This window comes from Brachycentrus maculatus, unplaced genomic scaffold, assembly GCF_059751285.1.
Source record: "Brachycentrus maculatus isolate JH-2025_06_01 unplaced genomic scaffold, ASM5975128v1 h1tg000090l, whole genome shotgun sequence".
Taxonomy (NCBI): domain Eukaryota; kingdom Metazoa; phylum Arthropoda; class Insecta; order Trichoptera; family Brachycentridae; genus Brachycentrus; species Brachycentrus maculatus.
Genome location: NW_028280844.1, coordinates 2,843,172 through 2,869,213, shown reverse-complemented (window position 1 = coordinate 2,869,213; position 26,042 = coordinate 2,843,172).

The following is a 26,042-nucleotide window of genomic DNA, read 5'->3' as shown; positions in this document are numbered from 1 at the left end:
CCGTGCCGTGGTGACGTCACGACGACGGAGGGAGGCGTCGGGAGGTCCTATTCATTCCACGGCGCAGTGACGTCGCCAGCAGAGCTTTAGAGAGCCGTAGCTGGGGAGGAAGGCTAGAAGTCTTGCATGAATATACCTACATGAATATGCTGCCCTGGCACATATACGAGTACATGATGGGGACAGAAAAACATATCAATCTTTATTAATAACAATTTATTTTTATTAATTTTTACTTGGTAAATACCACTTTATCATTCATAAAATAGAACTCAGTCAGGGATCCATAATAAATGTTCTGAAAAAATACTTTATAAAATTAAACAAATTTGTTTAAACCACATTCTTATTATTAGTACACTTTAACCTACCTGTATCGACAAGAACCTTGTCATCATCAGGGTTTATTAAATTCTAAAACATTAATATACTGATAATTAATGATGATGACAAGGTTTTTGTCGAAATCTGTTGGTTAAAGTGTACTAATAATAAAAAAACGTGGTTAAAACAAGTTGTCTAATGTTATAAATTTTATAAAATGTGCCACAAAATATCTGCGAAAAACATTCAAGAAATGAAAAAATACTTTTTGATATTTAAGATATTTGTGTTTGTGATGAGTTGTATTTTCTCTATTTTTTTCCTTTTAAGATGCTCCTTACCTTATGTATTTATATGCCTTTTTACTGTACCTTTAACTACTTTATGTTTTACATTTCGACCTGTGTTTTCGTGTTTGTTTAAAATAATAAAATAATAATCTTAAAATTTATAGCGTCATTTTCTCGATGCATTCTGCAACAATTTAAAACACGTTTACGGTATTCCTAAATAATGCAGATTGCATCCAACACGGGTCGTGATAGATTTTAAGAAAAAAAGGTAAACCAAGTAAAATTAATATTAAAATGATAGATATCACCACATTGTGACTGCTAAATCAATTAATGGAATGTCTGTTCAAATCTCTAATCTTATCGAGTTATACACCGATTGCTTCGAAGTTTTAAATAAATATTTATATACATATATATATATATATATATATATATATATATATATATATATATATATATATATATATATATATATATATATATATATATATATATATATATATATATATATATATATATATATATATATATATATATATATATTTATATATTATATATATATATATATATATATATATATATATATATATATATATATATATATATATATATATATATATATATATATATATAAATATAACAAGGTTATATACCAACTTAAAAACTTGACTGATTACCAGTAGGTACTGTTAGTTGAAGATACGTATTTTTTTACACAAAGGCAAAACTTTATACTTGCGAATGCGTAATAAACCTTATGAGCGTGGCTGTACACTCAATAAAGCCCACCACACACTGTCAGGAATCGTACATAGTAGATACACCTGTCACGGGCCATGGAAGTACTACTTCACCTGTGAACGGTTAATTCGACTGAAAGTTGCTTGAGCGACGTTATACATTTATTTCGTTTAAACATATATATCTACGATAAGTAAAATAAAGAATTCATAAATTTGCACGTTTTGTGTTAAGAGAAAATATTTTGGTATTTTAACAATTTTTCATTATTGTTTAAACAATTTTGTTGATTACTCGTTTCATATCAGCAACATCAAAGTGTTTTCACGATTTTGTAAAAGAAAAAACTCATCACACCTCTTTACTTTAAACTCTGTACCAAAAATTATTGTAAAAATTATAAAAACAGTTCACAATATAAATATTTTATTGATGGAAAGCAAGGAATTAAAAAAAAAAAACACCAAAAAAAGTCCAATGAAGAAAATTACTACTTTAAATATAATTATAAATATATATTTATAACAGCCCCGCAAATGCCCAGAATTCCATATTCTTCTTCATCTTTGATGAGACGTGAAAAAAAAATATATATGTTTAAAAACATATTCTAAAAAAAAGGTAGGCACTTACCTACTGGGGTGGATACTACACGGCTCAGATAGGTTTTCGTTTTTATATTTTATTTTTCAAAATTTCTTTGTCCTTTGCATTATTTTTAAGGAGAAGTCATGTTTCAACAGAAAATCTTCACACTTATAAGACATTTTAACGCTTCGGTAATATTGAATGTCAAAATAGTGTTTTATGAAAGTTTGTAAGAGTGTTGACATACGCGTAATATCAGGTTCCTTAAAATCAGCACTCCCACTATGTTTCGTTGACAGCATGGTAGATCTTTATATGGTTACTAGAAAGATGCTCCATTAAAAATAACAGTCGATAGCGAAAAATAAACGATAAAAATGTTAAAATACAGGATTGATCTACAAAAACATAAGAAAATACATGATAAATATTGGATGAAGATGTAAGTCCCAAAGGAAATAATGAAAGTGTGTATTTGATTCAGTTGCAGCTTTATACGTATACGAGTATATCATGCACACTTTACCACTGTAAGAAGATGCAACAAATGTTATTAATTCACCTGGGATATTCTTTCAAATAAACACAAATATTTAGATCTTGTAGAAATCATATAAAAACTTACAGAATTAAAAAGCATTTAATTTCCCATTTTTTCAGATATTTGGACACCATCGTTTCCGGGCTTAAAATACCATTCTATTGGTAAGTTTTTGAAACCATATTTTTAATTGGCGGCTGATTTCAATTTTATATTAAGTTGGTGAATACCATTTTAAATTTTATTTCTTAAAAACCAGCGTTACCCGTGTTTGATGCATTCCGCATCATTTTTAAACACTGTATGTGAAGTTCGATCCGTAAAAACACAAAAAAAGTGTTTGAAAATGATGCGGAATGCATTAAAACACGTTTCGCAATGGATTTTAAGAAATAGTTGTAATTTCTAGGTAATATTTAAATTAAAAGTACGTTTTATTTAAAATCAATTAATTTACATATTTACTCGGACATGTTGCAGAGCATTATATTCATACACATATAATAATAATAACAATAAAACCCTTATCCACACCCCAATGGTGCATAGGGCACTGCGTCATATAAACACAGTGTTATCTTGATCGTTTACACATGAAGGAAAGGTGATCAGCCCTCCGCTTCAGGTACCAGTCCAGGGTAATATTGAATAAATATGACAGTGAAAAAATCACTTATATTTATTTTACCCCCCTTATATAATTACACACATCGCTCACTCCTTTCAAGAACGTCATAAATCAAAATTCGTCAATTTTCAGTTGGGCATGTTTTCGGAATGTCCAAAAAAATTACTATATCCCAGCAGAAGCGGCATATTTTTAACTTAATATTTACCCGCCACAGGGCAGAAAGTGTTGTTTTTGCATTTTGAAGAAAAGGTATTGTTTAATTATTTTTTTAAATAAACTAAATATTTTTCAAATGGAGAAAAAACCTTCAGGTTTTACTTTAAAAGATTTGTTGCACAGTAAAAAGTTCAGTAAGTGGCTTGATATTTATTTTTAATACATTGTATTATATTATTAAACTTTAAAAACGTTCTCCTGAAAAATCGTGTTTTTTTATTTATGACGTCAATTACATTGACACATATAATATATTATATAATTTTAATGAAAAACTTTGTAAAAAAAAAAGATTTTTTAAATTATTAAATGTAATTAAAACGTTATCTCCGAGCACTTTTAATAAATTTTTAATTTTCTATGTACATATTACCATGGAATCTTGGTGGGGAGAATTGAAGCAACGTAGGTTCTACAAGTTAGTATTATTAAATCTGTCTGAGGTAGAAGTGGCAATAACTAGTACTTGGCGCGGCTCTTCAAACTTATTAGTTAAGCTATAGCAGAACCCTAAGAGGCTTATACGGGGATTGACTACAATAAGTCTACCAATTTTAATCTTAAAAAAATAATTAAATGATGATCGACACTCTTCAAGATAACAAAGTAAAAGGGTTGAAAATATATTTTTATTTTACCCAACGTTTTTCATGAATAATTGTACATGTTACATGTTAATCACATTTTATACAACACCTTCTTTATCATTCATCGTTCAATTTATGTAAAATCACTTTAACTTACTTTTTGTATCTCCTGGATGTTATGTTTATAATCTAATAATTAAAAAAAAATAAAGTGGTATTATACAAAGTGAACGATAAATGATAAGAAGTCTGTTATATTACCATTACACAAAGTTAACAATGCTTTTAATTTACAAAGTACATTTTATACACTTCATTTTACAAAAATTTTACAGCACACATTTTACTGCAAATCACATTTAATAAACTTATTTTTCATCTTACCCTTGTACGCACCCAATGGTGCATAGGGTACTGCAGCACCTATAAGGAGTGTTATCTTAACTGTGAAATGTGATCAACCCTGCGTTCCACATCAATCCTGTGTAATATTGTATAAAATGAATATTAAAATGAAAAATCAAGTACATTTCTTTATACTTTCTGCCTTTATTTTCTTTTTCCTGCCTTTTATAATTATTTTTTGTAAAGTAAAAATATCCTTCACATTAAGATCCTTTACTCGCATCACTTGTATCCATAACGGTTTGCATCCTTGTAGGTAATCGTTTAAATTAGTTTAATTTTTTTTTTAAATATTTTTATAATTTTTACGATCACACTTCGTCAAACCCTAATTCACACCCGATGGTGCAAAGGACACTGCATCATTGAAATGTTTTAATCAGCATCTGGATCGTTAACACATGAATGAAATGTGATCAGCCCTCTGCTTCAGGTACCAGTTTAGGGTAGTATTGAATAAACATTAGAGTGAAAAAAACAATAATTTTATTTCCCCCTGGGAATCAAACCCGGGACCTTCAGGGATGGTAGCCAAACATGCTGACCATCACACATGCAGACTTAAGACTATAATAATATCAGTAAAAAATGAAAATGTTGAAAAATTAGTAACGATCCCATAGACCTTGAAATCGAGAGATTTAAAAAAATTCAATAAAAATCGTTTCAATTTCGGAACATAGTCGCGTAGTCGAAATTTGTTTTCTAATGCTAATTTCAATCCGAAACAATTCCGAGTTTCGGCAATCGGGCCAGAGATCTCGCTCAAAAATATTTTTTTCTCCGCGTAATAGGCAATAGAAATGCAAATTTTCCGAGATTAAAAACAAAGTTATCGTCTTAGGGAACCTGGGTGAAACGCTACTCCCGGGAAACTCCGTCACTGATCATTAAGCATTTCCCAAGTTTGTAGGCACTTCGGATACAGGTACCCGAGTCTAAGGAATATGTATACCCAAACGAGTAATGAGGCATTCCGACCAAACTAACGTAAAAACGTAGTATTAACAAATCCAATATTTAACATTTAAATATATCTACAATATTAATTTATATATATATATATATATATATATATATATATATATATATATATATATATATATATATATATATATATATATATATATATATATATATATATATATATATATATATATATATATATATATATATATATATATATATATATATATATATATATATATATATATATATATATATATATATATATATATATATATATATATATATATATATATATATATATATATATATATATATATATATATATATATATATATATATATATATATATATATATATATATATATATAAATATAAATATAAATATATATATATATATATATATATATATATATATATATATATATATATATATATATATATATATATATATATATATATATATATATATATATATATATATATATATATATATATATATATATATATATATATATATATATATATATATATATATATATATATATATATATATATATATATATATATATATATATATATATATATATATATATATATATATATATATATATATATATATATATATATATATATATATATATATATATATATATATATAAATATAAATATATATACATATATATTTATATACATCTTCTAACAGAAAACAAAACATTTATTTTCAAATTCTTTCAGATTTTTTTCATTCTTCATACGTTTAGGCATCTCATCATACATTTTTAAACGAAATGAAAATGAAAATATAATTTGTGCCCAGACTTCCATATTCTGCTTCATCTATGTTGAGATATCATAAAATAATATGAAAAAAACGAGAGATTCAAAAGTTAGATTTAAATTTTTCTCAAGGGACTATTCTTCTTCTTTTTTCTGGCTCCATCCCAACTTATCGTCTTTGTTGACTGTTGGGGTCAGCTCTCTTGGTCGTCGGGTTGTAGGCCCTTATGTCATGGACGATGTCATGTTTTTTTTCTGCAGCATCCATGAATTCTTTGGTCTTCCTCTAGTTGTCTTTCGAGAGAGATCCATGGCAATTACCTGGTTCTGAATGTGATTAGGTTCTCAGCTTCCTATGTGCTCAAACTAACTCAATAACGTTTCCTCTGCCTTATTATTAATGTCTGTTACATCCGAACATCCACTGATGCGTGAATTCGTAAATTTATATATTTTTTATCCTTTGTTTTTTCAATATTTGATTTCTTGAGTTAAACCATCTGATCATATTTATTATTTTTTTATAGAATTTTTTTTCTCTAAATAATAGAAAACTTTCATTTTCATGGATATTTACATTAATATCCACGGCTTTTTTGCAAAATATTAAAATCTTAACTTAAGAAAGATCTTAATATATATTATTTGTATTATTAGTCGTTTTAATTAAGTTTTTTTTATTTTAAATACGTATACTTAAATCAGAATTTGAGATACTTGTAAGATTATATAATAAATATATTATTAATGACTAAATTTTCATGTTATTGGTGATTTTAAAGTATTTTTTGGGGCTCTTCTGGCTGAAAAATTATTAAAAAAAATAATTTAAAAAATGATAATGACATAAAAAGGACCTTCACTAACAAGCTGCTGAAGAGAATTATAAATCGTTTCATAAGACATAGTAAGTTTTTTTTTAATTCAGGTTTTGATTCATAGAATTTCAAATTTTCACTTTTGAATGAAACTACATAATTTTCAATGAAACTACAGTACTATTTAAAAAAAAAACGTAAAAAATACATAAATATTCCAATTCGATAAACTTGAACCAGAAATTGTATTTTTTTTGGGTTACTGCATTTTGCTGTAAAGGGCTGCTATTACGAAGCATACTATTACACACCCAAAGCTTTCTCCAGTAGTTATGGCGTTTCTTAAGCATCGTTAAGTTTTAGATGATATTATTATTGTTTAAAAAACGTAAGTAAGAAATTACAAGATTTTCGAAACAGAAACAAAGAAAGTTATAGATATGCAAAATAGAACACAGGGCATTTACAGGGCTTACGACTTGTAATTGGCTAATTTAAGTAATCACATTAATCGCTGAATATTCATCACTCAATTTATGATATATTTTAACCATGGTTTTAGTTCTTCTTCTTCTTTCTTCTTTCTTCTTTCTGTCTTCGTTAGCCCTCTATCTTCCACCGATGGATATGGGTCTCATCCGTATCCTTTCATATTTTAGTCGTGTCCTGTAAATGCCTAGAATCCCATGTAACCATATTAATATATTTGAAATACAATATAATATGATATATTTAATAAAAAAATTGTTCCTGATAATATATTGATAAATAAAAAATTCGTGTTTTTTTGTGTCAGTTTGTATACTTTAAAAAGAAAAAAATATATTTATATTTATTTGAATGAAACAAAAGGTTTGTTAAAAAAAACGTAAAATAACGAATGATAAAAGGATATAAATATTACGAATTATAATACAAATAAGTAATTTGGCCCATTTATTCATTCTTCTGAATTCACATTATTTATTTTATGTCCTCGTTCCTTCATTCATTCTCTATTTCTGTTGTTCACTTCCTAGGATGCACTGAAGACAACATTAAATTGATGTAGTGTCAAGTTGATCGAAAGTTCAATAAGCAGTCCCACGTTTCAAATAAAAACAAAAGCATTCTCATTAATTTATTCCGCATTCTTTTTTTCTGAATACCTTTTTTTATCAATTTTTAATTTAAATTTGACCTGTGAAATACCACTGTTTCTCAAATTTTGAATGACTAAAACCTCTCCCCTATTGTCCATATCGCTCACTCCTTTCAAGAACGTCATAAATCAAAAATCGTCAATTTTCAGTTGTGCATGTTTTCAGAATGCCCAGAAAATGTACTATATCCCAGCAAAAGCGGCATATTTTTAACTTAATATTTACCCGCTACAGGGCAGAAAGTGTCGTTTTTGCATTTTGAAGAAAAGGTCTTGTTTAATTATTTTTTAAAATATACTAAATATTTTTCAAATGGAGAAAAAACCTTCAGGTTTTACCTTAAAAGATCTATGGCACAGTAAAAAGTTCAGTAAGTGGCTTGATATTTATTTTTAATACATTGTATAATATTTTTAAACTTTAAAAACGTTCTCCTGAAAAATCAAGTTTTTTGATTTATGACGTTCTTGAAAGGAGTAAGTGATATGCCCTCTACTAAAAATACTTTATACTCATTCTTTATCATTCAAAGTCCCAAGGGCACAACTCTAAATTTAATTTTGATATGGTTTCGCATACGGTATTTGCTAATGATGCTGAGTTCATAGTAACACGTGTCACAATAGAATTTCAGAACAAGTGGTACTTACCAAATAAATATTAATTGACAAGGTAGTCTCATACACATTAAGGTTAATATTTTGTCATTAATCCCGACAAAAATTAAATTTCGAATCCATTACCATTTATGCAGACAAGATAAACATAATAACCACTTTATTATGAAGGCTGTCAAATTTACCATTTAATCGTTTGCGGACAGTTTCTGACTTAGTGTGCTCAAAATCTTAAAGTTTTCAAATGTAAATCTGATTTTGAATACACGAAATTGTTAATAAAACTGTTGTTTTCTTGTTTGAGAAGACAATTGAAAATGAATGTATAACAATAAAATATTTATTATGTACGTATGTACCCATATTCATGCGGTGATACTGTTTTCTCCATCCCTTGTCTCAAGTTCCTATTTTCAACTCATCTAAGTTTCTCCCTCTATCCACCTTTCTGCTTTTTCAGGGTGACAATGCGATTATGAACAAACAAACAATATTTTTCATTTATTGGATTCAAGTTTTATACTTACATTTCTTGGTGAAACTAAATTTTAAAAACTTTATTTTTCCAACTTTATTTTTTTTACCAGTGTATACCGGGTATGACTACCGACGGTAACGACTACTGGTAGTGACATCACTAATCTGGTGATGTTGGTAACGACGAAACCTGATCACTGGTCAAATAAAATAAAAGCGGATTTTTTTATTGATTAATTTTACAAATTTATTAAATGAATCTTCGAAAATCTATCATTGAAATGAATGGATATTTGAATGTTTTTGTATATTCAAAATCTTACATATATGTTAAAGTTAATCGCCGATTGACACAAAATTCACTGCGAAACTGGCGTTGTGGGTTCAATTCCCCGCCAATTGCAAAATGAATTCAAGAAATATTCATTTTCGATTGGTCTGGATGTTTGAAATATATTTTTCACATACATCTTCCCTTTCCTAACTATCCTACATGCAGACAAGCCTCTAAAATAGAAGCTTTACGGGTAATTCCTTTAAAGAAACTAAAAAAAACGAATGTAATCATCGATCAAGTCAACACTGTCCAAACGATTCGGTATCCTGTCTAGCATTGAGTGAGAAAGATTAAAATTAGTTGTAATATAGATACTAAAGAGGATTTTTACAATTACTCGAATTTGGACGCGTAGTCAGCCCAACTCTAGCTACCCCCGGTCGCAATCTATCGCCACTTTCTCTCTCACGACTTTGATAAAATAATTCAAGTGTTAAATTAATTTAGGGTAAGAACGCCGGGGATGTTTGCAGTAAACTATGGGGGTGTTATTATTTGCGGGAACCGAGTCGGCGGGAACATACGAGGCGGTTGGAGCCAGCATTCGATGAAATTATTCAATAACTCCCCGAATCGCACGTCAGAGTTACAAAATTTAACAGCGAAGCCGAAGGAATTAATTATTATTAAATCATGGTCTATAAATAAGGTTTGTATAGCAGAAAATTTAAAATATATAGTACGAAACTCGAATATTTAATTTACTCAAATAAAATATAGATTCCTACATATGAAAGAATTATCTTCTTCTTCTCACCCTTCTCCGCACCCTGATGGTGTAAAGGGCACTGTATCATATAAACGCATTGTTATCTTGATCGTTAACACATGAAGGAAAGGTGACAAGCCTTCCACTTCAGGTACCAGTCCAGGGTAATATTGAATAAATATTACAGTGAAAAAATCACTTATATTTATTTTACCCCCCCTGGGAATCGAACCCGGGACCTCCAGTACGGTGAGCGCGCTGACCATAACACTATGAAGGCGGACTAGGGGAGAATATTTTATTTAATCAAATAAAACATGGATCGCCACATATTAATATAAGAGAATGATCTATTTCTTAATGTAAAATGCATACGTTTTAGTTATTTTTTTCTTATAACCTTTATTTGCATCCAAGGATGCAAATAAAGAATTGTTATAGTTAAATGCATGAAGTATCAGGTAATCACCCCTTCGCTTCAGTTACCAGTCCGGACTAATATCTTAAAAAAATAATAACTTCCATTACGCCGTTTCACCATTAGCGTAAGCAGAGAGAATAGAGCGCCACACTTCTCTGTTTTTTTTTTTTTTTTTGCAAACAATCTTCGCCCGTTCCACATTCACGAATCGCCTTATACATACTCCTTGCGTGACCACTTCCAAGTATTGATCACGCCAAGTTTTCCTTGGTTTTCATTTCAGAGGAAGACCTCTGTTTCTATTTTCAACCACATTCAACTCATTTATTTTTTACAGTTTTATCTTCACTCATTCGTTCCATACGTCCAAAATGTCTCAACACACCATTCATAATTATCTTCGTCTTCTACTTCTTTTTCTAAATCCTAAGGATCTGTTTGTGCTTCTGCTTGTAGCTCTTGGGATGTTGACTCCCAGCTGTCTTTCCACCTTTTTGGAGGTCTGCCTGGGGGTCTGCGTCCTTCAGGGATTCCTCGAAGGGCGATACGTGGAAGTCTGTAATCTGACATAATTATGATAATAAATAAAAAATAATTATAAATAATTAATGAATATTATTCATATATTATTTCGAGAAATAAAAATACTTTGCGTTTTGATCCACTCACATTTTTATTAACCAACTAGTTTCGGCAACAACCTGTTGCCCTCTTCAGGGTTTCATTTACTACTGAAACTCTGAAGAGGGCAACAGGTTGTTGCCGAAACTAGTTGGTTAATAAAAATGTGAGTGGATCAGAACACAAAGTATTTTTATTTCTCGAAATAATATATCAATATGATCCCCAAAGTTAATGCTTTCAATATTCAAAACAGAATATTATTTATTTTGACACACCTGGCAATTGATCCCGAGACCTCCAGCATGGTAGTAAAACAGTAGTGGAAGAGTATGAAAACAAGAAAAAATACGCGAATTTGATGTAATATAGAAATAAAAACATATAAAGACAAATGCAGAAAATTTCAATGATTAAGGGAAAATTTCAATTCACCTGTGAATAAATTCATTTAAGGGGTGAAGTGAACTTAAAGCTGGCGTTAATATGGCACCAGGAGTCATAAATCTCCTCAGGGGTAGTTTGTATGTAGTAACTAGTAACTGTTACTCCCGCATTCAAGGGCTTATATTTCAGCCGAGGTAATTCAGCGCCGGCGACACTTGCTATTTAATTGTCCGTCTGCTTTTCGAAATTGCATTCACTCGCAGACTGCGCGAGTGCACCGTTGCAATTTGGTGACTGGCAAAGTACTTAGAGAGAAGAATAATGTTTTTCTAAAAGGCTTAACAATATACACCCCCAGCTAAGTAATAATGAAAGCGAACATACCCGCGCATATTTTTTTATACACTTTTTCCACATCTAAGAAAATGTAATGTAATGAACTAACAAAGAGAGTTTGTATCTCAACATAGATGAAGGAGATTTTAGTTTATTTTTTTTTAATTGTTTTTTTAGCTTAATCATAAAAAAAAAATCTGAGGTCCTCGTGTCGATTCTCAGGGGAGTCAAAATAAATAATATAAATTTATTTTATTTTTATCATATTTTTATCGCTATTTCCACATTTAAGAAAATGTTATGAACTAATAAAGAGAGTTTGTTTTTCAACATAGATGAAGAAGATTTTTGTCTTTTTTTTCTCCTTAATCATTGAATTGTTTTCTGAGCTCCCGGTGTCGATTCTCAAGGGAATCCAAATAAAACTTTTAAATTTATTTTATTTTTATTTCATCTTAAAAAGTTATTACAATATACGATAAGACGCTCTTTAAAAATCTTAGTTTTTCCATACCAAGGGTATATTTTATGATGTTTATTTAAAAAAAAACTATATGAATGATAATTACTTATGATATGCAAAGAAATACGACATAGCCAAACGATGCGACCTATTTCAGATCTACACACTTCTATTATCAATTTATGAAAAGCGTTTTTATATTTTGTTTATTTTTTACTTATGTCATTTAAAACAGTAAAACAAATTTATGAGGTGAACGTAGTAAGAAATAGAAACAGAGAAAGATGGAGGAAAAATTGGAAGTGATCGCGTCAGGAGTCGGAATAATCTGCGGTATGTAATGAGGAGATGCATGCGTATGGGAGGGGGGCTCTCTGGCTACACCGGCAGAGAAGCGACGTTATCATAATCTACAATAATAAATCATATTTCCTTGTGCTTTATTTTCTTATCTCTATTTATCAGAAGTGCCTTCTTCTAACCCTTATCCTCACCCAATGGTGCATAGGGCACTGCATCATATTAACGCAGTGTTATCTTGATCGTTACTTATATGAAGGCAATGTGATCACTCCTGCGCTTCAAGGACCAGTCCAGGGTAATATTAAATAAATATTAGAGTGTAAAATCGCTCAAAGCGCCTACTTAAAACCACGAAATCAAACTGCTGGAATGTTAATTTGATCGTTTGTCACATGAAGAAGGTAAGAGGATCAGTCCGGCGCTTCAAGTATCAGTCCAGAGTAATAGTGGATTTTTATTGAATAAAAATCACGGTGAAAAAACATATTTATTTACTTTAACCCCTCTGGGAATCGAACACGGGACCTCTAGCATGGTAGCCAAATGCACTGTTGTGATACGGACAGCATAAAAAGTACCTACCCACCTACCAATGAATATTTGAGGTTTAAACTTCGCAGACTGAATCAAAACATTCAACCAAAATTATTTCGTATGAAACATAGGGTTGAGAAGTTAATCTTTAACGTTTTATTAGAGGGAATCTGATATTTCGAGCATAATGGATTTGAATGTCAGTTTAAACTTTGGATTGAAAATGTTTTCAGGAGTATGTGTGAGTGTCGTTATCATTTATGTAGTTACTTACGATAATTGAGAAACTTTAGAGTTTATACACGTCTCACTGTGTAAAGATTCTTGATTTCAGAAGTATGCGTAAATGACTTTGTTTAGTGCAAATGAGCATTTAAAAATTTAACAATTTTCTTAAATCTTAACACAAAAAACTTATAGGTAAAACAAACCCATTATATAGAAGTGATTTAATTTTAGTCCAGGTGTAATTATTCTATTGTAAAACCTTTATACTGTAAATTATTATTGTATCTCCTGTGTGTAATTTATATAATCTAATAATTAAAAATAAAAACTAATATAAAAAAAATAAAATTAAAATAAATTAAAATTGTACTAACATGTTAGCATTCGACTCAACACAGGCCATGCCTAAAGAGCCGTAATACATATAGTAAATGTATATATGAAATAAATATGTATCAATGAACGTATCTATGTTTTTATGAAATAAATCAAATAAATAAATAAAATAAACATATTCTCCAAATTTTATTTATTTTCTTGTTTATTCATTAACGGCCAAAGCCATTTTTTAGAATAGGTATAACAAAGCAAAAAAACCGCTATTAAAATATTTGGATTTACGATGACATCAATATTTAAATTATATAAAAAAATATTGAGAACGAAATACGTAAATCCGGGTATTTATTATTTTATAAAGCTTGCGATCTGCTATTGTCTAACTTAAGTGACCACATTCTACATTAAGTATCATTCAACATCCTTTATAAAATATTCAGTTCAATTCAAATTCACACTTACAAAAAAATAAGAGAAAATCAAACATAAATCAGGTGGTGAATCCCATAAATGCTTAGAATTTTGTTTCCTCTATCCATTTTTTACAAAATAATATCAAAACATTAATATTTCCATCGATGCACATTTAATATTATGTATAAAATACTAAAACGATGTTTTTTTTCAAAAAATCTGTTAATGAGACAGGTTAAAAGTTTAATACAATTCCGTTTTGAATTTTTAAAATTTCTTTTTTTAAAATGAGTATCCTATATTTTAAATCATTTTGAGTAAAAGTTATTCAAAATACTAATTAAATTATAGCAACAACAAAAAAACAAATGAAAACTTTTCTTAAAATATTTCCAGTATAAAAGTGTTACAAAAAAAATACACTTTTTTATGGATTTGTAACAGAATAGTTACGTCACAGGGTGCCAATAAAATGAGATTAATAGCCTGAGTTAACATCTCAAAAGCAGTCATAAATATAATTGGGGTCGTTTTGTTAAGACAACGCCCCTAGCGTATTTATGACGGAAATAAAATGTTTTTTTTTCAAGCATAACAATGTACTAGCAAAAAGTCCTTAAAGTTGTCCTTATTTCGGGCTTTCAGTTTATTTAGACAATTTGTTTTGAAAAAAAATAAATTGAGAAAAACATCCATTTCTTATATCAGTTATACTTGGTATATACCACTATTTCTTAAGATCTATTGTGACACGTGTGTCGTAGTTTTCCGCATAATTTTCAAACAATATACAAGTATGTGAAGCTAATGCGAAATAAATCTACACATGTGTCACAATAAATTGTATGGTGGCATCAACCAAGTTAAACTTAAATTAAAAATGGATACAACCATATCGCCACAAATTGACTCCCGAATCAATAAATGTTAATATTTTTGTTTAAAATTTTAAATTATATTATAAACCAAATTCTGGTTTGGATTAATAAACTGTTTTTTTTAGCAACATAAAAAATAAAGTGAATAAAATTTCGATAATTCACGGAAAATTTCAATTCACCTGTAAATAAATTAATTATAGGAGTGAAGTGCACTAAAAGCTGCTGCTAAAATATTTTTAAAAAATATTAATAAAAAAAAACTTCTGTTTTTTCAAAAGTATTCGAACAACTTATTACCCCTGTTGTTGTAAAAATCGTATCGTGAAAACATGCAAATAAAGATGAGAATAATTCTTAATTTCGGTGGTTATCTTCGTCTCTTTACCACCCCCCACCCTTACGTCGCCAGCGGCTCTGAGCGGGGGGTCGCGGCATTAATTCGAAATGTGTCATCATAATTTGCAGACATAATGTACGGTAGGCTTGATAAAAAATAAAATAAAAACTTCCTAAGGGGGAATTTCGCCTCTCTCAGCAAACAGAGTTGAATTAAAAAATATAACGAATGATTCGTGACAAAAAGTACTTTTGCAACTTTGAGAATCAGCATTTTTCACTTTTTAGAGCGGATTATCTGAGCGCGACAATAATTTGCCAGATGACGAAAATTTAAATCACTCCCCTTAAAGAAACTAAATTAATATGTAAATGTTTTTTTGCTGATTTTTACGAAATTCGAGTGATCAAATTAATGTACTGAAATAAAACTGTCTAGTTAACAAATTAAAATATAAATAAAATAATAATATCCATCACTCCGCTTTCCCGCAGGGGTAGGTAGAGAGAATAAATCGCCACAGTACTCTGTCTTTTCAAGCAATCTTCGAGTCTTCCACATTCATACATCTCCTCATACTATACATACACGCTGATTATTTCGACTCACGACCACTCACAACTATTTTAAATACTTTTCCATGTCAAGTTTTCTTCGGTCTTCCGACTACATTTGCCTCAAAACATTATTTTACTATTATTTATTCATTTGTTCCACATGTTAAATAATCAACATACACTTAAATAAAATATTTAAATAAATAAATTTTCAAAAAACATATCATAGTGAGTTCAATTTTTTGTTAAAAATTTCTGGATTTGCTGCATTTAGGAGTAAATTATTTTTAGAAAAATGTTAATATCTCTACGGAGACAAAGATTGGTACCAGCTGGTTTAAGTAATTACTTTATACAATGTCTAATATTCAACATTCTACTCATGATTGACAACCATGATACTCAATTTTTTATTTACAAGTGCTTCACTTACAGTAGACCTTTACAATAATATACCCTTGTGCCTTCTTATTCAGCTAGGTAAAAAATAAACCATTTGTAATGACAAATTTTAATGGCCGATTTAATCTAGTACCAGCCCTGAGATATGCCATCAACTAGATAATTGGTGGGATTTCCCATTCCTAGATCCTTCAACCCGTTGGCGGAAAATTGGATTTTTCCTACGAATGTTATTTTTTGTTTAATTTTTTGTACGATTCTCGAGATATGTGAGTGAACAGATCCTAATGGGGAGAATACTTTCCTACGTTTCTTACCTCGTTACTCACGACAAAACATCTGTAGTTCTGGAAACAAGTCGTGGTTATATTAATAAACTCAAATAAGTGGTCTTATAAAAGTGTTTTTTATTCAAATAATCATATTACGCCAAATAATAAAATATTTGCAAAAAAAGCTACTTGTAATTTAATATTTTAACATACTCAAAGCTTACATTAGATATAAAGTTTCAGACAAACATATATTATATGTTGCATAAATGAGCAATTATGAAATTTATTTAATAATACCCCGGACTGGTTACTGAAGCGAAGGGCTGATCACCCTTCGTTTGTGTAAAAACGATCGAGATATTGTCTTTATATGATCCAGTGCCCTATGCATCATCGGGTGCAGATAAGGGTTTAAAAAAATGAGATACAATTTTATACATTTGTAAATTGACCAACAATATATTGTTACTTTTCAATCAGATTTTTATTTAAATTCCTAAATTAAAAACAATAAAAATAAAATACTTACAAATTAATATGATAAAATAACAACTTTCTAGTTTTTTCCACATGAATTTATTTGACCAGCAACCGGGTTTCCTTGTAACCGACACCATCAGACTGGTTACGACGAAACCCGGTTTCTGGTCAAATAAAATTATATTGTTGGGTAATATATCCAAAATTAAAAAAGATTTATTTGGTTGAATTCAACATTAATTTATGTTTATGTTAAAACGTGACGCGTTTCGTCTTATTAATACATTATCAAACACTATATATGTGTTTGATAATGTCTTAATAAGACGAAACGCGTCACGTAATTAACATATACATAAATAAATGTAGAATTCAATCCAATAAACCTTGTTTAATTTTGGATATATTACCCACAATTCAATATGAAATTCTTCCAACTGTCTGCAGTTACAATAAATAAAATAAAATAAATGTGGAAAAGACTACATTGTTGTTATTTTATTTATTATATGTTTGTCCGCCTCCGTAGTGTAATGGTCATCACGCTCGGCTACCGTTCTGGAGATCCCGGGTTCGATTCCCAGGGGGGTCAAATAAATATTAGTGATATTTTCACTGTGATATTTATTCAATATTACCCTGGACTGGTACTTGAAGCGGAGGGCTGATCACCTTTCCTTCATGTGTAAACGATCAAGATAACACTGAGTTTATATGACGCAGTGCCCTATGCACCATTGGGGTGCGGATAAGGGTTTTATCATTTTTTTTTATCATAAAATGCAGTTTCACCAAGAAATGTTTGTACAAAACTTAAATAATCAACTTGACTTGAGATTTCGTATGCCAACAGATTAATCTATATCAGATCATAATCTTACAGAGCACCGTCGTATTGGAATATAAAGTCATATTGTAAGATTGCCTAAGGATTCCTCGGAAAGCTTTGTTAATACTAAATTTAATTACGAGCCAATTTTCCTTAAGCAGGTGAAGTATTTTTCTTAATTAATCATCGCAGCGCTTTGGATCCTTTATGAGATTTTCATTATTAACGCTCTGTTGTTCCCATCAGTACCTTTGGAAAATTTTCCGAAGAATGGAGGGCAGAACGCAATGAGGTCGGTAATTTTAATTCAAAGAGAAGGTGCGAAATAATTAAACGAATTTCAATTGGTAGACTTCAGTAAAAATTATATGCATATTTAAATTTAATTAGAACTTTTTTTTCTTCATAATCTGTGGTGCTTAAAAAAGGATTATTTTATGACATCTCATCAAAGATGAAGAAGAATATGGAAGTCTGGGCATTTACGGGGCTGACGACCGTCGTAGGCTGGTTTAAGTGATCACTTTACACACGTGTAACATTCACCAATTCTACCCATTATTGACAACCACACTACTCAAATTCTTGGAAGTTCTATATATATATGAACCAATTTAGAAACCTTGTTCTTGAATCACTAGAACTTCACTAGAGACATCTATTGGTGAGATGTAAAGAAGCTCTTTACTAAGCAGAAACTCTTATATAAGTATGTGAGGTCCAAATCCTGAATTTCAATCACACACATGAGAAATGCCAGAAAATACCATTTTCACTTTTATTACTTAAGCTTATTTTGTGAACAAGTATTTGGACACACTCAAAATGTTGTCTTAAAAAAGGATATATTATAGTTATTTAAATACTCATCTTCTTTCAAGATAATATAAATTTTAATCGTACATATTTTAAGTTTCTCGACTTAAGAGGAAGTACCTATTGTTTTTTATACGAATGAAGATGAATGTCTGAGTATTCCAGGGGTTACAGCCCGATTTGGCTGGCTGTATAAAGTTACACACTGTAGTGTGTAACATTCACCTTTCTGCTAATTATTGGACATTCATTTTGCATTATTTATTTTATATATTTGCATTGTTTTTGGATTCCTTTCTTTGTTATTTGTGATTTTCATATAGATTAGTTGAATTTCGGCCTACAATGGTGCCTTCGGTTGAGAATTTGTGAAGTATTTGACCTTTTCCAATGAGACACATATCGTATAAATTGATTTATTATCCGTAGGATGAATAAGATGTTTAAAAATATCTAATTTCTATTGCAAAATAAAAATTTAACTTTTTAAATTCAATTGCTTTCATTAAAAAAATAAACCATTTATATATTTATTTTTAGTAGGTTGAAATTAAATAGATATGCCTATAATTTATTGAAATATTTAAATTATTTTTTGACATCTCATCAAAGATGAAAAAGAATATGGAAGTCTGGGCATTTATGGGGCTGACGACCGTCATAGGCTGGTTTAAGTGATCACTTTACACACATGTAACATTCACCAATTCTACCCATTATTGACAACCACTCTACTGAAATTCTTGGAAGTTCTATATATATGAACCAAATAAGAAACCTTGTTCTTGAATCACTAGAACTTCACTAGAGACATCTATTGGTGAGATGTATAGAAGCTTTTTTTTTAAGCAGAAACTCTTATATTACTCTTCTTCATCTTTGATGAGATGTCAAAAAATAATATGAAAATAACTCCTGCAATTAGAGATAATCCAGATTTTGTGATCAAGTATTAGGACACACTCAAAATGTTGAAATATTTGTATAAAAATTCAAACGAATTTTTGTGTTAAGAAATAATGATTTTGAAAATCAAAAAACAATGATTAATTATTGATGATCTAAAATAATTTTCTCAATTATATATTTTTTAAGTATATAGGGGAAAGAGTGAGAAAACTAAAGAGAAATAATGACAGCATGAAGAGAGGTAAATTATCACATAATACTAACGGTAATACTGTTATCTCAAGAGCATGAATGACGTAGTAATCATATTTAATAGAAATGTTCCGAGAAACGTCCAACTAGAAATTTACAATAAGCAGCCAATAATCGTGAATTGAAAATATTCAATAAATATTTACCCTCCTAATGCGCCGAAGCTTTTGTAAACATTCAGGTTCTAGGGTGGATATTATTTTATCGTGTTTCAGGCGAAGAAGCTGTCAGGACCAGACTGAAAAGTAAGGTTGTTCTTTGAATTATCCTTATTGGAAAGCCAACAAGAGGCTCTCCCGTTCCGTCCACGCTTTCCTTAATTCTACATGCAAACATCGGTGAAATAATATTATCTTCCATTGAATTTTTTCACAGAGATTAGGAATAAAGAGTACGTTAGCCTGAACTAATTTGTAACACTTTTTTACACTTTTGATATTCAATAAATAAAAAGATAGTGGTTTTCTAGTGGGAAAATGGTAACACGTTATTGGTACAAATTACATGCTTGGAATACATTGATTAATTTTACAATTGCCTATTTTTTTACTTTTACAAAAAATTAAAATTATTTCACGATTCCAAAAATCTTTATACAAAAACAGTTGCTATGTACTCGTACACTTATTCTAGAATATTGAGATCTTTAATGATCGGATACTCCAAAAACTTTGATTAAAACATATATTATTTCCCTTTTTCGTCATGTTAAACGCATTTTTTGACAGCTCGACGTAGATGAAGAAGAATATGGAAGTCTAAGGGGTTTACAGGGCTTACAACCGTCACAGGCTTGGTAAAGTTGTCACTTTACACAGGTGTAACGTTCGCCAATTCTACCCATGATCGATAACCACATAAATAAAAATTTTGGAACTCATATATATATCATCAATCTCATGACGCTTCATCATTTAGTTCACAACAGACATCTATGGTTGGATTGAGAAAGGTTGATTGGGCTCTATCCATATCCAAGTGTTGTATAAGGTACCGCATTGATTTGATATAGTATTAACATGATCGGTATTATATCAAGGCAGAATGATCTCTTTTGCGCTACCGAATCAAAGAAACAGAAAAAAGTAGAATGTGTATTGTATCCATTAAAAAAAACAATGATTATAACCCACACATTTCGATAGTACCATAAATGGCAGGTTTTATACATAAAACGTTATGTATTGCAGTAAACAGGTCTAGGCTTTGTCTTAATTTTATTACGTGGTGCTATGTGCATGCTATGCGGCATTGCCAAGAAAATAGACCAAATAGGATATTTTCTTTTTCCCAAGCATTTACAGAGAAGGAGAAACGTTACTTCACGTCTCAATATTCCATTTTGGTGAACTGTTAACTCCCAAAATTTATATTAATTTAAACTTCTTTTTTTTAATTTAATTGTATTATTTTTTCTTTAAATTTCTTAAAATTTATTAAAAAAATTATTGTGTGCCCATAATTTTCGTAAAAATTTTATATAAAATTAAGTTTTAAATATTTTTTTTTTTTAATTTTAATAACTTTTTACATACTTTCTTTAAAGGCGTTATTAAATTTTACTTCTGTTACGTCAATAAAATATTTGATAAAAAGTATTTAGCGCTGTTTTTGTGAGAAATGACCTCAAGAACGTCTTACAGGTTACAGTAATTTAAACATTTAGAATAACATAACTAAATACTAATTCTTCAGATCATTATTTAAAATGAACGATAATGATATAAATAGAATAAAAATGAGAATATGAATGCTATTTTTTATTGCAAAAACTTTTTTCAATCAACAGCTAACTTTCTGAACTTTTTGACAATAAACCATTTAAAAATAATCACAGATTTCCATATAGAAAAAATGACAGACTTTGGATGCAAATGTCTGACGAAAACGTTATACAATTAGAAGCAGGTTCGATTAGCAGCCATTTCAGCGCTGAACCCAACTATTTTTGACCTACTTTCTTTTCTGCCTACCCCTGCGGTAAGTGGAGTGATGCTTAATATGTAACATAGTTAATTAATTATTAATAAATAATATTAATCATGTGCTCAGTTAAAATTTCGATCCCTTTTTTTAGAAGGCTCTGAAAATTATATTTGAAAACTGCAGTGAACTACGTTTAAAGGCTTCACAGGCACCTCATCCACGTTCGGTGGAATTAGAACCCTATTTTATGAAATCGAATTATATCCGTTTGTTCCGCAGAATTTCAATGAACTGCACAAAGTACTAGAGTGTGCGGAGGCTTTGGTGCATTCGCTAAGAAAAAAATACAAAATGAATTTACGAACTATTAATTGTGTTAGCAGTCTTTAGTAAAATAATTGTACGTGGTTGGAATATTTTATCTTGTTGGATAACATGGGGTTTTTGTTTTTATTGAAACGTGAACCGAGACAGTATCAATTACAATGATTTTCATTAACATATTTATCATTTTCTCTCGTATTTTTTAAAGCCTTTGTATGTTTTTTGTCCGCCTCCGTAGTGTAATTGTCAGCATGCTCGCCTACCGTTCTGGAGGTCCCGGGTTCGATTCCCAGGGGGGTTTAATAAATATAAGTGATTTTTTCACTCTAATATTTATTCAATATTACACTGGACTGGTACCTGAAGTGGAAAGCTGATCACCTTTCCTTCATGTGTAATCGATCGAGATAACACTGCGTTTATATGAAACAGTGCCCTATGCACCATTGGGGTGCGGAAAGGGATTTATTATTATTATATTTTTTAAACCCCACCTTCCGTGTTTGGGAAAAAACATCTTGATTCATGTGTCATGTATTTTTGTTATTATTTAATATAACCTTGTTATACATATGTTTTTACTATACTTTTAGCTACTTGATACGTTTTTGTTTGATATATATTTTTAAATATTTTTTATATATATTTTTTAAACCCCACCTTCCGTGTTTGGGAAAAAACATCTTGATTCATGTGTCATCTATTTTTGTTATTATTTAATATAACCTTGTTATACATATGTTTTTACTATACTTTTAGCTACATGATACGTTTTTGTTTGATATATAAGACTGTATCAAAATGAGTATTTGAAATGATTCATTTGTATTTTAAAGTTTTTATTTATGAAGCAAGTTTCTTTTATAAAACACGCGTTTTTTAAAAAGTTTCTTTTTTTATAAGATTATGAACTTAATGTTGATAACTTTTATCACCTTTGAGGTATATAAATTGTACAAAATTATAAATTAATACAGTTATAAGTATGATGAATATTTCAGACTTTATTTTATCACTGATTTTTTATTTATTTATTTTTGAAAATAGATGTCCTTAAGTTGAGATAAAGTTATCTTACTCATACGTTGTAAAGTTTCCCTTGGTTTTTTTTTCTACTCCTGTTTTCAACACCATTCGCATCAATTATCTGATTCACTGTTTTTCTTTACTCAGTCGTTCCACATGTCCAAACCATCTCAACACACCTTTCTTAATTTTATCGGTTAATACTCATATCAAAACATTTAAATTAAAATAAAACATTTTTTAATGTATTTGAATGCTTGTATCTAGCGATGATTTTTTCATACAATACTATAATTTCGAGGTATTAATAAATTTATAAAAGAGTAAAATGTAAACATAAATAAGGTGAGGTACAAAGAGTAATTAAGTAAAATCAAACCCGTCATATTAAATACTAAGAAAAGCTGATAATATTAAATTTGTTAATTTTCGAAAGATGAGTAGTTCAGTGGGGTGGAGTGTGGATTTGGGGGTCCAGCTGTTGAATAGAGTTAGACAGGAAGCGGAGAAAGAGAGCATAATATGACCCCGTGAACGCCTCTGGTGTATCACAGGGCATTGTATAATGAGCCGTCAATACCAGCCGTTTTTTTACACAGGGGCGGCGACTCTTTAAATTTTAGAAATATTTTTTTTAATCTTATAAAATAAAACTCAAACGTTTTTAACTATTTTTGTTTTTTGATACTTCTCTCCAACCGGTTTTAAAAAAAACCTTGTCACCCTTGAGGATGAACATGTACGTCCGTACAGTACGTTTCCATCCCTGAAGATGACAATGTTCTTGTCGAAACAGGTTTGAGAAAAGAACCAAAAAATAAAAGGGGTTAAAAACAAAGTTGGAGTTCTAAATTATAAAGTTTTATAAAATGTGCCACAAATTATTTCCAAAAAAACACATGGGGAAAAAAGGTTTTTTTCCTTAAATGCAAACTTTCAAACGATATTTTTTAAATGTGCAATTAATTCTCATTGAATTGGTGATTTTAAGAAAAAGTGGTATTAACCAAGTAAAACTTTAAAACAAAAAACTAAAACTTTGTTTAACTTCTTTTTTATTGGTACTTTTCTCCAACAGGTTTTGACAAGAACCTTGTTTTTGTCGAAACCTGTTGAGAAAGATGAGAAGGTTCTTGTCGAAACCTGTTGGAGAAAAGTACCAATATAAAAGTAGTTAAACAAAGATCTAGTTTTAAAAAAAATCACAAAGTACTCGTATCTGCAAAAAACATTCAAAAATTATTTTTACTATTTTAATGAAGCATAAATTGACTTTTATAAATGGCTATTTCATAAGCACGTTCACGTAAAGCTATTCCACGCCGCTGGCAGTCATCGCTGTTAAGCTCCTCAAATTGAACTGGTGACTTGCACAAAAAATTAATTGAAACTGGCATAATTGCATCGCACCAGCAGCCCAGTGGTGAACTTGTGGGGGGTGGTCCTCACTCTACGCTCTATACCCTGCGCACTTCATATACACTTCATCCGCGACGCGGGGCCAAGACGTGTCTGTCTACGCAGATGTTACAATAACAAAAAAGGGTACTCCAATGGGGATCTAATTATGTTTTAATTGAATTTAATTGGTGACAAGGATCTTTCCGCGTGATACATTTATCCGTAAGTAATAGATACTTTTTCAATTACACATTTCGTTTTGTATCGCCTACCGATACAATGGAGAAGATAATTACAGAGATAAAAAAGTATTTGTTAAATTCGTAATACACGTTCGTCGATATAATTTAAAGTTGGCCGATAAAGACAGCAAATTAATCTGATTGCGTTCGGTGCCTTGGTATAAGTGGCATAGAAAGATAGTAGTTAGGTTAATAAACTGATGTCGCATGTTCGATTCCTGTTAGCAACAAAATATACTCAGTCATAAAATTTATAGATAAATAAAGTTAAAATTCCGATATCCTAGCATAAATTATCGATGGGCGCCTCTTTGCTTATGGCATAATCTAGTCTTAAATATATGCTGATCATTGTGCATTCATACAATTTACGATAAAGTTAACACCGCATTGATCCAATGCCCTTTGCGATTTTCGGTGTATATATGGATAAAAAGGTGAAAATCATGTTAATTTGAAGAATATTTCTTACTACGTTTTAACTGATTCAAAATATTAAACAATCTTTATTAATGTTAAAATTTTACCTTTTATTTTGGTACTATATAGAACGAAGTATGAGGATATAGTATAATTACAATAATTATTCGTCATCTTGCACTTACACGCATTTCACATCTTAATTGGGTTTTAAATAATCCGCTTTGTCCACTGTTTATTATTACGGTTGGGATACATGAAAACGAGATTACAACATGTTTATCAAAAGAGCTATAAAAATTTCACCCGAAACGCTTTGGTCAATAAGGTTTATTATATTGTGCCATCTACCCTCGACCCTAAAGTAAAAATGGCTATTAAAAGGGATGATGAGCTCAAATGAGGTAAACTTTAGACTTTATACACAAAATAAGTTATATTTTGTATGTGTTTTTGCTTTCGGGTGAAATATAATCCTGACTCTGTTTAACTCCTCTTACATACATATGTATCTTTGTGTATATATATATATATATATATATATATATATATATATATATATATATATATATATATATATATATATATATATATATATATATATATATATATATATATATATATATATATATATATATATATATATATATATATATATATATATATATATATATATATATATATATATATATATATATATATATATATATATATATATATATATATATATATATATATATTTAT